Source organism: Nicotiana sylvestris, chromosome 5 (assembly GCF_000393655.2).
Source record: "Nicotiana sylvestris chromosome 5, ASM39365v2, whole genome shotgun sequence".
Classification (NCBI taxonomy): Eukaryota; Viridiplantae; Streptophyta; class Magnoliopsida; order Solanales; family Solanaceae; genus Nicotiana; species Nicotiana sylvestris.
The window spans coordinates 135,339,473-135,353,711 of NC_091061.1; the positions used below are offsets into that span (position 1 = coordinate 135,339,473).

Here is a 14,239-nt window from a genome sequence, read left to right on the forward strand (position 1 = left end):
AGGTAAATATTTGTCCCTTCTAGGATCCCACTGCCTATCTTCTGAAATTTTTGAATATTCCAGTATTCGTATCTGATTGTACTACTCTAGAGTTCACCATCTGGGTGTCTTAGAAGGAGATCTATTACCACATTTGCACCATCTTTCGGAAACGTTAGTTAATGATAACAACCTATCCACAATTTTTGGGTTACTCTAACTCCAACTGGATCCTGATATCCCATCTTTCTCTTAAATAATATATGTTAGCTCCCATAGAACATAACTGAGATGGGTGTGGCCAATTGTACTTACCTCTGTCATTGATGAAGGTACCAAAATACTTATATTTCTCTGCCTGATTTGAAAATATTGATAATCTTCATTATCTGGGTGCCTCGTACCCATCTTCACTTTACTTCTTTTACTTGTTAAAACTTGTATCTAGCTTCTGAATTCCTCATAAATTTTCACCATATTCGTGAATAGATATCCGTGCCTTAAGGCTCCTTATTAAGAAGCATACACATCTTAGTACACACATGATCTGTTGAAGACCTCATATTTACTCATCATAAGCATGATGTGAAATCGAGTTCCTCTGACTCAACTCTTCCACATCCACATGCAATCTCTTACCAACTGTCTTTGTGGATGTAGGTATCGTTGTATTACGACTAAAGTCGAATTTAGGAGTTTGAATTCTTACAACTGAGCTCTACTGCACGATCTAGAGTAAGAAGAAAGAGTGACAAACCTAAATGCCCTATAGCCTCCTGCTTATAAGTGTGGTGCATAGCACACCCATAAACAAGACTCTACTAGACACAGCTTGTAGACTCCCTAGGACAGAACTGCTCTGATACCACTCTTGTCACGACCCAAACCGAAGGGCCGCGATGAGCACCCGGTGCCTTACTCAACCGAGTACCAACGTAACATATCTTTCTTATCATGTTATCATGAGTAAATGAGCTAGAAAACCCGTCATGAGATAACAAGAATAAAACATAAGGGAATACTCAACATATGAAGACCCAACATGATAAACAAACTAATATATGTGACATACGGGCCTATAAGGCTGACATGACCATTAGTAAACTCGAAACATAGGCCGACAAGGCCATACAATTATCCATACACCTGACATCTGTCTACAAGCCTCTAAGAGTACATAAAATCATAAAGGTCGGGACAGGGCCCCGCCATACCAATCAATATATATCCAAAGCATACTGACCAAATAGGCAACTCCGGAGCAAGTGGAGTGCACCAACACCTTCGCTGAGCTGATAGCCTACTAGGAGGACTGTCAACCTATCAATCGGGACCTGCGAGAATGAAACGCAGCATCCCCAGGCAAAAGGGACGTCAGTACGAATAAAGTACCGAGTATGTTAGGCAGGAAAGCATAAACAAGAACAGTAGGTAAAGAGAGAAATAGAGGAGATACAACCTGTAACATCTGAGTGCCTCTAGGGGCTATGATATGAAATGCATAATACATATATATATATATATATATATATATATAAACTTTTTAAAACATTCACCTCTGTGGGCATCATCATCATCATATCGTACCCGGCCTCAAAGAGGACTCGGTAAAAATGTACCCGACCATCATAAGGTTCGGTAGAATCGTACCCGGCCACGTGGAGCTCGGTAAACTCAACTGATCAGTGGTTGCACAATAGATGTCGTACCTGGCCGACTATAGCGCGGCTTGGTAGAGTAAAATAGACACATATATATAATGCATGTTGGACTCATTAGAATAATATTCTGAACCTTTCGGAATGACGGAAGGTCGGTATCCTCTGTACACGTTATTAGGACTAACTCTTCATAATGAATCTTATAAGAATAAGGAAGTACCAACAACATTTATAACAAAAGAATAAGAGAAGCAATATCAACATCAATCGCTCTATAAAAAGGGAAACAATGTAAGTACTGCTAGCTTCTATGAGTAGAGTATCTTTGGAAGCTCGTTCATTACATTATGTACAATCGGAGTCGTGCAAAAGAAGGAAATGGATAGCCTCACATACCTGGAGTAGGAAATAATCCGTGTGATATTCTTGAGAAGAATTACACTGTACTTTTTTTAAAATTGCAAAGGAACACAGTTCATGTTCATCAGTCCGATACTTCAAGCTCTAGGAGGAGCGGTCATTTCCTAATTCAAAGACATCTATTTGAAGCCACTCACTGAATAAATAACCAACCAAATGTAAATTCCCAAGCACACCTCCAAAGTAGTATTGTCCATCCATTTTTGGCATTGGATTAAAGTTGGAATTTTTCTGTAAGAATTCATGTTATTTGGAAAAGCTCATGTTTTGATTTTGTATTCAAATTTTAAAAGAGAATGTCTTGTATATAGATTGTTAAGTTGCCAGATAATTAACAAAGGCTAAGAGTCGTACAGATGTGTAGTGGCTTGCTGCCACGTTTTGATTTAATACTTATCCAAACATTTGGATTAATTAGGTAATATCCTGGTACCCGGTAATTAATCAATTACCCGCATAATTTAAAAATTGTCTCAACTTAATTAAATACTACTCTGTTTTAACATACCTTGAATACCTTACTATCATGGCCATGTAGTGCTTTGTATGGTACTAATCCATAAATATCGGGTATTTTAGCTCGTGCCATATTTTATCTCAAAATGCCAAACTTTGACCAAATTCGTTTTTCTTAGACTTGCTCCCCCTTTCACCTTCATGAATTTACTAATCACTTGTGAAATAACATAATCCTTATAATCCCCAAATAATCTTTTCCTTGGACTGATGTCAATTACCTTACGACAAATTCAACATAAAAATACTACAGGGCGCAACATTGTCGTAACTTAATACTATAAAGCATAACATCACCGTAATGTAATACTGCAGAATGTAATATTTTCGTAATATACTACTGCAGAGGGTAATATCATCGTATTATAGTGTTGTAGAGCATAACGTCGACGTAATAATACGGGTCATAACAACTACCTAATCCCCTCTTGGGCGAGCTTGACCTTCTATAGGTTAAATAAATTTTTCCCCCAGACTTCCAAGTTTACCCCTGAAAATTAATATTCCGGAACTGGGCAAGCGCGGTCGCGCTAGTGGGCGCGCTAATGCCCTACCATTCTGCCTCGACCATCTGGGCTAGCGCGGTCGCGCTAGTGGCCGCGCTAATGGCCGCTCTAGTCCAGGCCTTCATTTTAACTATTCTTTTTCTCATCTTCTCGCGTACTCAGCTCCTAAGGTTTTTTTTCTTGCTTCAATGTAGCTCCAATCACAGCTTTAAGGCCTCATACAAGCTCCTCACTCCTGCAACGCGTGACATTCATAATTATAGCCCATTTTTCATCATTTAACTATATTATAACATTGAAACATAATTATATTGGGGCATAAACAATCGCCAAATTACATAAATCTAGCTTATTATCAACACCCCACACTTAAATCATTGCTAGTCCTCGAGCAATCCACCACACTCTATAGAGGTTCCTTCACTAAGCATTCTTCCCTAACGCATCACACCAAGAACAAATCATATGAGTTATGCCTAGTAGTGAACAATCTTAGCTTCAAAAGTCGACTCTCACGTGCCGTGCAATATTCATATTTTCTCAAGCTACTCTAGACAGAGGTCAAGACTTGTCCTTCCTTCATGAATCACATGCCCTCACATTCACACAAAAGAGTAGTTCCACATATAATGATGTTTAGAACAATTAGGAACTTAGATAGACAAAACTAGCTCACTCTCAAAAAGAACATTCACATGCCACAAAGATGCACCATAGGCTTGCCCTTAGTGTACTACTCTACTAATCGAGCCCACGCAGTCTAAGATCAATAGGACTTCACTTGGTTGTAATGTAGGCTAAGGAACGGGTAGGATATATTTGGATATAGTGACTAACCTTCCTAAGCACTTTTTAGTACAATTACATTAACATTCAAAGCCATAGTTATGTCAACCAGACATCCAACCACTTTTACTTTTATTTACAACAACCTCATCCATTAGATGCAATTATAACCAACCACCACTTATCGATTACTACATTTACTCTTTTTTTTCTGGTGGTGCTTATTCTTTTACTTTTCCAAACACTGCACATTTTCTCTATTTCAACAGTTCCACTCAAAAACCAAACCACCACCCCAAACTTTTGCCTTTGCATAATTTCCATACCATTCAAGTGCTTATGGGAGGTAAAAGGGTTCAAACAGCAGGCTATTTAAATAAATGGGTAAGGTTCGCAATGTGGTTGCCAAAGAAACAGGCTTATAGGCTCAACAGGGTTAACTAAGATGTAATACAATTAGCTGGATTTACTTTATATGTCTAGCTCAACAAAGAAATGTCTATATCACTTCTAGGACTGAATGAAACTACTATTTCGCTTTGCAAACACACAAGGAAAGTTCTAGGCATCAAATGTGAATCATGAAATACAGTAAAGCTCACACACATATGGCACATGACTCATTCTATATTGGCTTATCAAGACACTCTCTTCTGAGTATTCAAGTCAGTAACAAACATACAATTTTTAAGGCACTTTAGCAAGAATCAACTACTGAGACTAAGTGTTACACTCTAGTGTCTATTGTGTTCAGGTGTATCAATGCTAGAGGCTTAAATTTCGATTTTAGCTTGTAGCCCATTAATCCTCATCTACTAAAAAGAAAAAAAAATGAACAAAAACTACCTATACCCGGTTCAAGCTAAACCCTTGGAAAAGAATCGTGGCCCAAAGAAAAACCAAGGGGGGGGGGTTACTACACTACCTAAAAAAAATCTTTTTGGTCTTTTCTCTAAACTTACTTCCCTCAAGAAAATTGTCTAAAGGCTCCGTCATCAGGAAGAGTCTCCATATTTCCTTCTTCTTTTTTTTTCGATCGACTTAGTCCCTCAAGAATCCCGCCGAAAGAGATCCGTCGTCGGGACAAGCCACTTACCTACTTTAAACTAACCTAATGAAACTATTACTCAAACACCGAAAACAATCAACGCAAAACAAAGAAACATCAAACAGTCAAAGTGTACAATTACATATATACATTGAAGTATCCCCCACCCCACACTTAAAATGTAGACATGTCCTCATGGCATCAAAATTTAAAGAATAGTGAGGTAAAGGAACTTCCCTGAAGGATCACTCTTGATCAGAGACGGTGTCTGGGTTCACATTACATGCGCGACCTAGAGCTCTCAGCTAGCCTAAGAATTTCTTTTTCAACTTCACCTACCGCTCAGCCACCGCGTCAATGCGGACACCTAAATCAGTGACGGAGGTACGCAACCCAGCCATATCCTGCTCCAAAGCGGTCATGCGGGTACTACGACGTGGCTGTGAAGATGTTGAAGCCCTATGTGGTGATGCAACTGCTGCACTGTGCTCATGGGCCTGTAGTTCGGCCTCCACATCCTCCTGCTCATCTTCCTCTTCGTCCGAGTCATCAGAGCCACTACTATCCTCCCCCTCAGCTGCCGCCGGCTCCTTACCCATTGTTACCTTGTCAGTCCGGAACTTGCGGTCTTTTGGTACTAGCCCATCCACAGCTAGATTTTTGGCACCCGAGCTTCCCTGCAAAGCTGAGTAACTAAAGAAGGGAAAAAGAACCTATACCTTTTCACTGGGCAGCAGATGAACATCTCTTCATGTATCACTTTAGCCATGTCGAAGTTGTGACCATTGACGAAGCACCAAATCAAAGCTGCTCGGGGCCCATTTACCTCCGTAGTGTTGGAGGACGAAAGCAGGCGGTTGTTGATAAGATACAGCCAGCACTTTCCTTCAAAGGTTAGTGCCAAGGAGTGAAACTTCTTACCATATTTCATCCAAACCACCTCCTTCCCTGGTACACAGATTGTTTCAAAGAATCTCTACCACTTTTCGTGTGTTGGGTTACGACCATACTCATAAAAGCCATCATAATCAACCATAGGAGGGGGCAACTGGTATGTCGTCCGTATCACCTTAATAGAAGAATTCACCGCCTTTCGGCGCACCGTGACTACACCATTGTCATGCTTCGACATTGGAGTAAAACTCTCTAACAACCATGACATTGCCCTCACCTGGCTCATTAATGAAGGTTTGCAACCCCCACCTTAGCAGCTCAGTGTACATGTGAGGGCAGTGCCGCTGGCCCATTCCGATGTTAATACACCTCTCCGGAATCAGTTTTTTAAAGGCCTTCGCCGCAAAGAGGTCCTGAGCCTTGGTCGAGACAAATCTGGTGCTATCAAAGGGGCGTGCAGGGGCTGCTCCTCGTGTCCTGGACGAGCCGGCTTAGCTGCTAGAAGATGCACCTGTGGTACGGCGCTTCCGAGATGGAGTCATAGTACCTGAAAAATGGGAACACATTAGCACAGCCCAACACAAATTGTGACGCATTGTGGTTACTCAGACTTCACAAGCATAAGTGGTTACAACTACATAGTTACGTTCATTGAGGCATTTCCACAAACACCTTGTGGGCATTAGGCACTCACAACCCTTTTCAAGCATTTGACAACATCAAAAACCACCACAATGTAGCCACAAGCACAACTAAATCATTCTCTAACTCCACCAACAATTCCATACATAGTTACTACAACATATACTACAAATTTCGACTAAACAAAGGCAAGAGCAACAATAATAAAAATAAAAACAAAAATCAGAAATAAAAGGAACAAAAGAAAAAAAATGGTCCCTAAAATGCATACCTGTAGTGATAGAAGGTGGGGAACAGAGAAGAAAGGTGGAGGAGAATGTGGTTAGAGACTTGGGGCCAATTGAAAAAAAAGATGAAAATTTGTGGAAGAGGGGAGTTGAAGGTGAACGGGATTTGATGAAGAAGAGGATTTGGGGAGGGTTTTAGTTTCTCTTTCTCTTGTGTTTGGAATTGGGGCGTAGGGAGTGGGGCATGGGGTTGGGGGATTAAAGGAGGTGGGGTTTTATTACAACTAACAAAAAAAATAAAATTAGAATAACTTAGAAAATATAACACAAAAAAATCGTCGGAACTAGCGCGCTCACTAGGGCGATTGCGCTAGTAGCGCGGCCAGGAGCGCGTTCACGAGCGCAGGCCAAGAAGAATGTTTTCCCATTAGCGCGGTCAGTAGCGCGTTAAAAGGCGCGCTCCTGGACGGAAAGTTTTCACATTTTCCACCTGTTCTTACCACTTCTGATGGTTTTATCACCCCGCCCATTGTCACCTGCATTGGTTAGCACTTCCTAAAACTCACAATTAACAACCACTACTATCGTTGGGTTGCCTCTCAACCAGCGCCTTAGTTAATGTTGTGGCATGACGCAGACAAGCGCATTTAAGTCTCGCTCGACCTCGGAGGTTCCGTTAGGTGGACCTCTCACACTTCCTTTGGTTCTTTCATGCCTATGTATAACTTCAATCTCTGCCCATTGACTTTAAATGTGTGAGAGTCTTTCTCTGAGGCGATCTCTACAGCTCCTGAAGGGAATACTTCAACCACTCGAAATGGCCCAGACCATCGTGACTTAAGCTTACCCGGGAATAGCTGTAATCTTGAATTATAGAGCAGTACCATGTCCCCGAGTTTGAAATATCTCTCAACAATGTTCTAGTCATGCAACCGCTTCATTCTTTCCTTGTACAATCTTGTGCTCTCAAAAGCAAGATGTCGGAACTCGTCGAGCTCATGCAATTCAGTGATCCTCGTTGTGCCCGCAGCTTTAATGTCAAGGTTCAGTTGTTTTAGTGCCCACCAAGCTTTATGTTCAAGTTCCACTGGAAAGTGGCAGGCCTTCCCAAACACCAACTTATATGGCGACATACCAATTGGTGTTTTAAAAGTGGTTCTATACGCCCAGAGTGCATCATCTAGCTTTTTCGCCCAATCAGTTCTTGTGGCGTTCACTGTCTTGGTTAGCACACTCTTGATCTCTCTGTTGGACACTTCAACCTGCCCACTAGTCTGGGGATGATATGGGGTAGCCACCTTGTGGCGTACATCATACTTTGCGAGCAACTTCTCGAAAGTTCTATTATAGAAGTGTGCGCCTCAGTCACTGATGATCGCTCTTGGTGTCCCAAAGCGGGTGAATATGTTCTTCTTCAAAAATCCCACCACCACTCTTGCATCATTAGTGAGCAACACTGCAGCTTCTACCTATTTGGACACGTAATCCACAGCAACAAGTATGTACTTATTGCCAAAAAAGATGACGAAAGGACCCATGAAGTCAATCCCCCAAAAATCAAACTCTTCCACCTCTTGAATCGGGTTCATGGGCATTTCATGGCGACTATTCCCAGTCCATTGACATTCATTGCAGCCCTTCACCCATTGGTGCGCATCTTTAAACATTGTTGGCCAAAAGAATCCGGCCTCTAGTACTTTCGCAGCTATCATGACCCCTCTAAAATGTCCTCCATATGTCGATGCGTGACAAGCCTGCAAAATAGAAGATTGTTGTATCTCGGGGACACACCTATGGATCATATTGTCAACACATATTCTAAACAGATAGGGCTCATCCCAATAATACATGCGACAGTCACGATAAAATTTTTTCTTTTGTACAGATGAAAGGTCATAGGGAACTATACCGCTGGCCAGGTAATTTGCATAATCTGCATAGCATGGAACTTCCTCAAGACTAGTAGCGAGCATTTGCTTGTCTGGAAAGGTTTGCAGAATATCTTCAACCTCGATTGAGTTTTTAGCTCCTTCAAGTCGCGATAGATGATCATCGACTTGATTTTCTATGCCTTTACGGTCACGAATTTTGAGGTCGAATTCTTGCAATAGTAGCACCCAACGAATCAGGCACGACTTAGACTCCTTCTTCTCAATCAAGTACATGAGAGCTGCATGATCAGTGTATATAATTACCTTAGAGCCAATCAGGTATGATCTGAACTTGTCGAAAGCAAACACCACATCCAACATCTCCTTCTCAGTCACAGTGTAATTTAGTTGGGCTTCACTCAGCGTTCTACTAGCATAGTAGATTGGATGCATCAGCTTGTCTTTCCGCTGTCCCAGCACTGCCCCCACTGCGTAGTCACTGGCATCACACATGAGTTCGAATGGTTGCTCCCAATCGGGGGCAACAATGATAGGTGTTGTGACTAGCCTCTTCTTCAGCTCCTCGAATGCTACCCTGCAGTCATTAGTAAACAAGAAAGGGTGATCTTTTTCTAACAACTTACAGAGAGGGTTGGCAATTTTGAGAAGTCTCTTATGAATCTCCGATAGAAACCGACATGCCCGAGAAAGCTCCCGATTTCCTTGACTGAAGTTGGAGGGGGCAGCTTTGCTATCACATCCACTTTAGCACGATCCACCTCAATTCCTTTGCTTGACACCCGGTGCCCCAAGACTATGCCCTCTTGTACCATGAAATGACACTTCTCCCAATTAAGAATCAGGTTAGTCTCAATACACCGTCTCAGCACACGAGTCAGATTTATAAGATACTCATCAAATGAGTTCCCCACCACTGAGAAATCATCCATGAATACCTCCATTGTGTCCTCCACCATGTCAGTGAATATGGCCATCATGCACCTTTGGAATGTGGCTGGTGCATTGCATAGGCCAAAGGGCATCCTCCGAAAGATATAAATGCTATACGGGCAAGTGAAAGAGGTCTTCTCTCTGTCCTCTGGTGCAATAGAGATCTGATTGTACCCTGAGTACCCATCCAAAAAACAAAAATGCGGCCTCCTTGCCAATATGTCTAACATCTAATCAATGAAGGGAAGTGGGAAGTGGTCTTTCCGGGTGGCTAGATTTAACTTTCTGTAATCCATGCAAATTCTCCAGCCCGTGACGGTTCTCATAGAGATCAGTTCATTGTTATTATTTTTAACTACCGTCATGCCCTCCTTTTTAGGTACACATTGAAACGGGCTACCCCAGCTGATGTCAGATATTGGGAAAATGATTCTCGCATCTAACCACTTTATCACTTCTTTCTTCACCACTTCCTTCATGTTGGGGTTCAACCTTCTTTGGTATTCCCTGGAAGGTTTGTGTCCCTCTTCCAGCAGAATTTTGTGTGTACAGTAGGCTGGGCTAATCCCCTTTATGTCTGCCATGGTCCACTCAATAGCAGTCTTACACTCCTTGAGTACCTACAAAAGTTGTTGTTCCTACACATCTAACAAACTAGATGAGATAATAACAAGTAATGTGGAGTCAGGTCGAAGGAACTCATACCTGAGATGGACGGGCAGTGGCTTCAACTCCAGCTTTGGTGGTTCTCTATTTTCCAAGTGCAAGGGCTCAAATTCAAGAGTTCTATCCCAGAACCCTCTACCCTCTAATGTCATCACCCATTCTGCCAGTTCTTCTCCATGTACCTCATCTAAATTAATCAGACATGCAGCAAGAGGGTCCTCAGTAGTCAGCATCTCATCATCAGTCTCTACGATTACATCCACGGCTTCAATAAGAGAGCAATTGGCGAATTCACTTGGTCGCCTCATAGATTTCTGTACATTGAATGTTATCTCTTCGTCGTTCAATCTCATCTTGAGCTCCCCAGTCTCACAATCAATGAGAGCTCTCCCAGTGGCCAAGAACGGCCTTCCCAAAATTATGGGAATCTCTTCATCTACTTTGTAGTCTAAGATCACAAAATCTGCAGGGAATACAAATTTCCCTACCTGAATCAACACATCATCCAGGATACATGAGGGTTGCTTTACAGTCCTGTCAGCCAGCTGCAACAACATAGAGGTGGGTTTAGCTCTTCTAATACCCAGTTTCTTATAAATCGCCAAGGGCATAAGATTAATGTTGGCCCCTAGATCACACCGTGCCTTAGCAAAAGAAAAATTACCAATAGTACATGGAATTGTAAAGCTCCCTGGGTCAGATAGCTTTTCCGCATTGGTCTAGTCACCACTGCACTACAGGTCTGAGTAAGAGTAACTGTGGCCAAGTCTTGGAAATCAAATTTTTGAGACACTAAGTCTTTCATCATTTTTGCATACCCAGGCATCTCTTTCAAAGTATCAATCAATGGAATATTTACCTGGATTTGTTTTAGCATCTCCAAGAACTTCTTGTATTGCTCCTCCTTTTGGTACTTAGCCAGCCTCTGAGGGAAGGGTGCAGGAGGTCTCTTCTTCCCAATCATTTGGGATTGATCTTTATCAGCTGCCACCTTAACTAATGGTTCCTGGGTTGTGTCAGCTTCTTTCTCGATCTCAATCTGAATGTTATTTTCTTCTTGGGCAGGCTGGACTGTCACCTCTGTCAGTTTCGTTGACTCATCCAGCTCAATGGGCACTGGTATGAGTGTCTCCGCTTGTCTAGATTCTCAAGCCCTCTCTTGCTCTACATCCAAATCTTTGCCATTACGTAGACTCACAGCCATCAGGTGCTTTGGGCCTTGATCATTTGGATTGATCTGGGTGTCTGCAGGTAGTGTCCCATGAGGACGATTGTTCGGAGACATTGAAATTTGGCCCATATGTATTTCAATATTCTTGATCGCTGAATCATGTGCATCTATTCTCTCACTAATCTTTGCGTTAGACCTAATAACCTGCTGCATCATTGCTTCAAGTCTAGCAAACCCATCTTCCTACCTTCCACCATGCTGCTGCTGATGAGGGTGATATCCATGTTGTTGATTCTGATTATTATATCTCTGTGGCCTTTGGGTAAGGCGCCATATTATTAGGGGGTCTCATACCTCCCATGTTCCCATTGTTGAACCGTGGCTGGGCTGGCCTGTACTGCTGATTCTGCTGGCCCCAATTCTGACCACCCAGTCTCTGGCCTCCATAATTCGACACATAGTTCATGTCTTTAGGGTAGTGATGATGATCATGTTCTTCATTCAACTGGTTACCAACTGGATGATTAATGCATGATGTGCACAAGCCCCCATTGGTAGTATCTACAATGTGTACCTGCTGCTTCTTCCCTAACTCTTCCACCTTTTTGGTGAGTATGCTCATTTGTGTCAATAAGTAGCCATATTTTCAGCCATAGAGTTGGATGGATCTAAGGGCATTGAGTGCACCACAGGAGTGATAGGTGCATTCCTGGTTATCCATCCTGAATTCTGTGCCATCTTGTCAAGAAGACCCTGGCCTTCTCTCCATGTTTTGCTCAAAAATGCTCCGCCAGCTAAAGCATCAACAATGTTCTTCATGCTATCTGACAATCCCATGTAAAACCGTTGCCCCAACATCAGATCTGGAATATATGGTGCGGACATATAACCAGCATCCCCTTGAATCGTTCCCATGTTTCATGTAGTGTCTCCATTGGTCTCTGTTTAAAACTCAAAATTTCATCAATTTGTTGAGCGGTTTTGTTAGGTGGGTGGAACTTGTTCACGAATTGCTTGACTAACTCCTCCCAAGTTGTTATGGAATTTATGGAGAGTGAGTTTAGCCAGGTCTGGGCAGCTCCTGTCACTGAGAATGGAAACAATAACAGCTTGATTGCTTCTGGAGTTACGTTGGGCTGCCTTTGGGCTTTGCAGATTGACAGGAAATTCTTCAAGTGTTGTTGAGGATCTTCGACTTGTGACCCCGAAAATAGTCCCTTGTTTTGCAATAAGTGCAGCATGTTATTCGTGATTTGGAATGATTCAGCCTGTATCTGCGGGACTAAAATCGAGGTGGCCAGATTTTTAGCTGTGGGTTGTGCCCAGTCATAGAGAGTTGCCTCTGGCACAATAGGTGCCACTGGCGCTATTGGTACAGTTGGGTCCTCTTCGTGATCTCCCATTTCTGTTTCGAAGTGTTCAGTTGTTTGTTTTTCCGGTTGGCCCGGTTCAAGGCCTTGAAAACTTTCTCGGGATCTGATAATGCTTCAAATACTTCACAAGTTCTCGATGAGTTTCTAGGCATGCACCTGTGCAACCAAGTCAACAAACGTTAAAATTTCAATGTAAAGATTGGGTATAGAGAAAACTGACTACACTAAGAATTTTTGTACTTCTCTCAATTATAATTTATAACACCGTTAAAAGTCCCCGGCAACGGCGCCAAAATTTGATCACGCCCAACTATGCCTTATAAAAAAGACACGCGGACGTTGCAAATATAATCTGAGTATTTAGCCCAGAGTCGAACCCACGAGGACTTAACCTATCATTACTTCTCGTTAGACTTACTAAATTCCACGGAATCAACTACTCAAACGTTGTAAATAACAATTAAGGGTATTTCTACTAACTACGAATGAATGTAAATAAGCAACTGACAACTAACTATAATTGAGTTGTAACCAATTAAGAGAAGGTTCTAAGGCTAGGATTACCCCTATTGATGGACTCCCTTCCGATTATGCTTCACATAGAATCACCAAATCATCTCTATCAATCATGAGCACTATTACTACCGTAAATCTCTCCTGAGTAATCACGATAATCTACTAGACGCACTCTCCAAAGTTACGCTAGCTGGCTTTGTTTATTACCGCTCATTTAGAATGCACCCAAGGCTTCGTTATCCCTAATCCCGCCTTTAAACCCGCAATTATTGATCCCTCATATATTTTGGGAGTGGTGTTGTTCAACAATTACTTAAATATGCACTCTCTTCCGATTTATGCATACTATATAGGCATAGCTAATTGAGGATCCTATCAATTAACTACAACAAGCACGTAGTTGAACAAATAGAGATTAAAATGGCAAACTATTAACATAATCAAGAAGTTCATCCTTCAATAGGTTCCATCAAACCTTAGACTAAATATTTAGCTACTCATACTAGTGTGCATCACAACAATAATCAAATTCATCACAAATCATAAAAACAAAAGGAAGAAAGGAAGAACTTGATGTTGAATCATCCTCCTTGCCTCTTGCCTCTCCTTTTCTTGCAGTAAGCTATCAAAAGCTGCCTAATCCTCTCTTGGGCGAGCTTGACCTTCTATAGGTTAAGTGAGTTTTTCCCCCAGACTTCCAAGTTTACCCCTGAAAATTAATATTCCGGAACGGGCTAGCACGGCCGCGCTAGTGGGCGCGCTAATGGCCACGCTAATGCCCTACCATTCTGCCTCGACCATCTGAGCTAGCGCGGTCGCGCTAGTGGGTGCGTTAATGGCCGCGCTAGTCTAGGCCTTCATTTTAACTATTCTTTTTCTCGTCTTCTTCCGTACTCAGCTCCTAGGGGTTTTTTTCTTGCTTCAATGTAGCTCCAATCACATCTTTAAGACCTCATACAAGCTCCTCACTCCTGCAACGTGTGACATTCATAATTAGAGCCCATTTTTTTTA

The 14,239-nt window shown here is 42.1% G+C and overlaps 1 non-coding gene across 1 annotated transcript; it reads left to right on the forward strand.

Moving 5' to 3' along the window:
• Positions 1–12,205: 12,205 nt before the first annotated feature.
• Positions 12,206–12,311, forward strand: LOC138869802 (small nucleolar RNA R71). The gene has a single exon (XR_011400055.1). It is a non-coding gene; the product is annotated as a small nucleolar RNA R71 (small nucleolar RNA).
• The last annotated feature ends 1,928 nt before the right edge of the window (positions 12,312–14,239 follow it).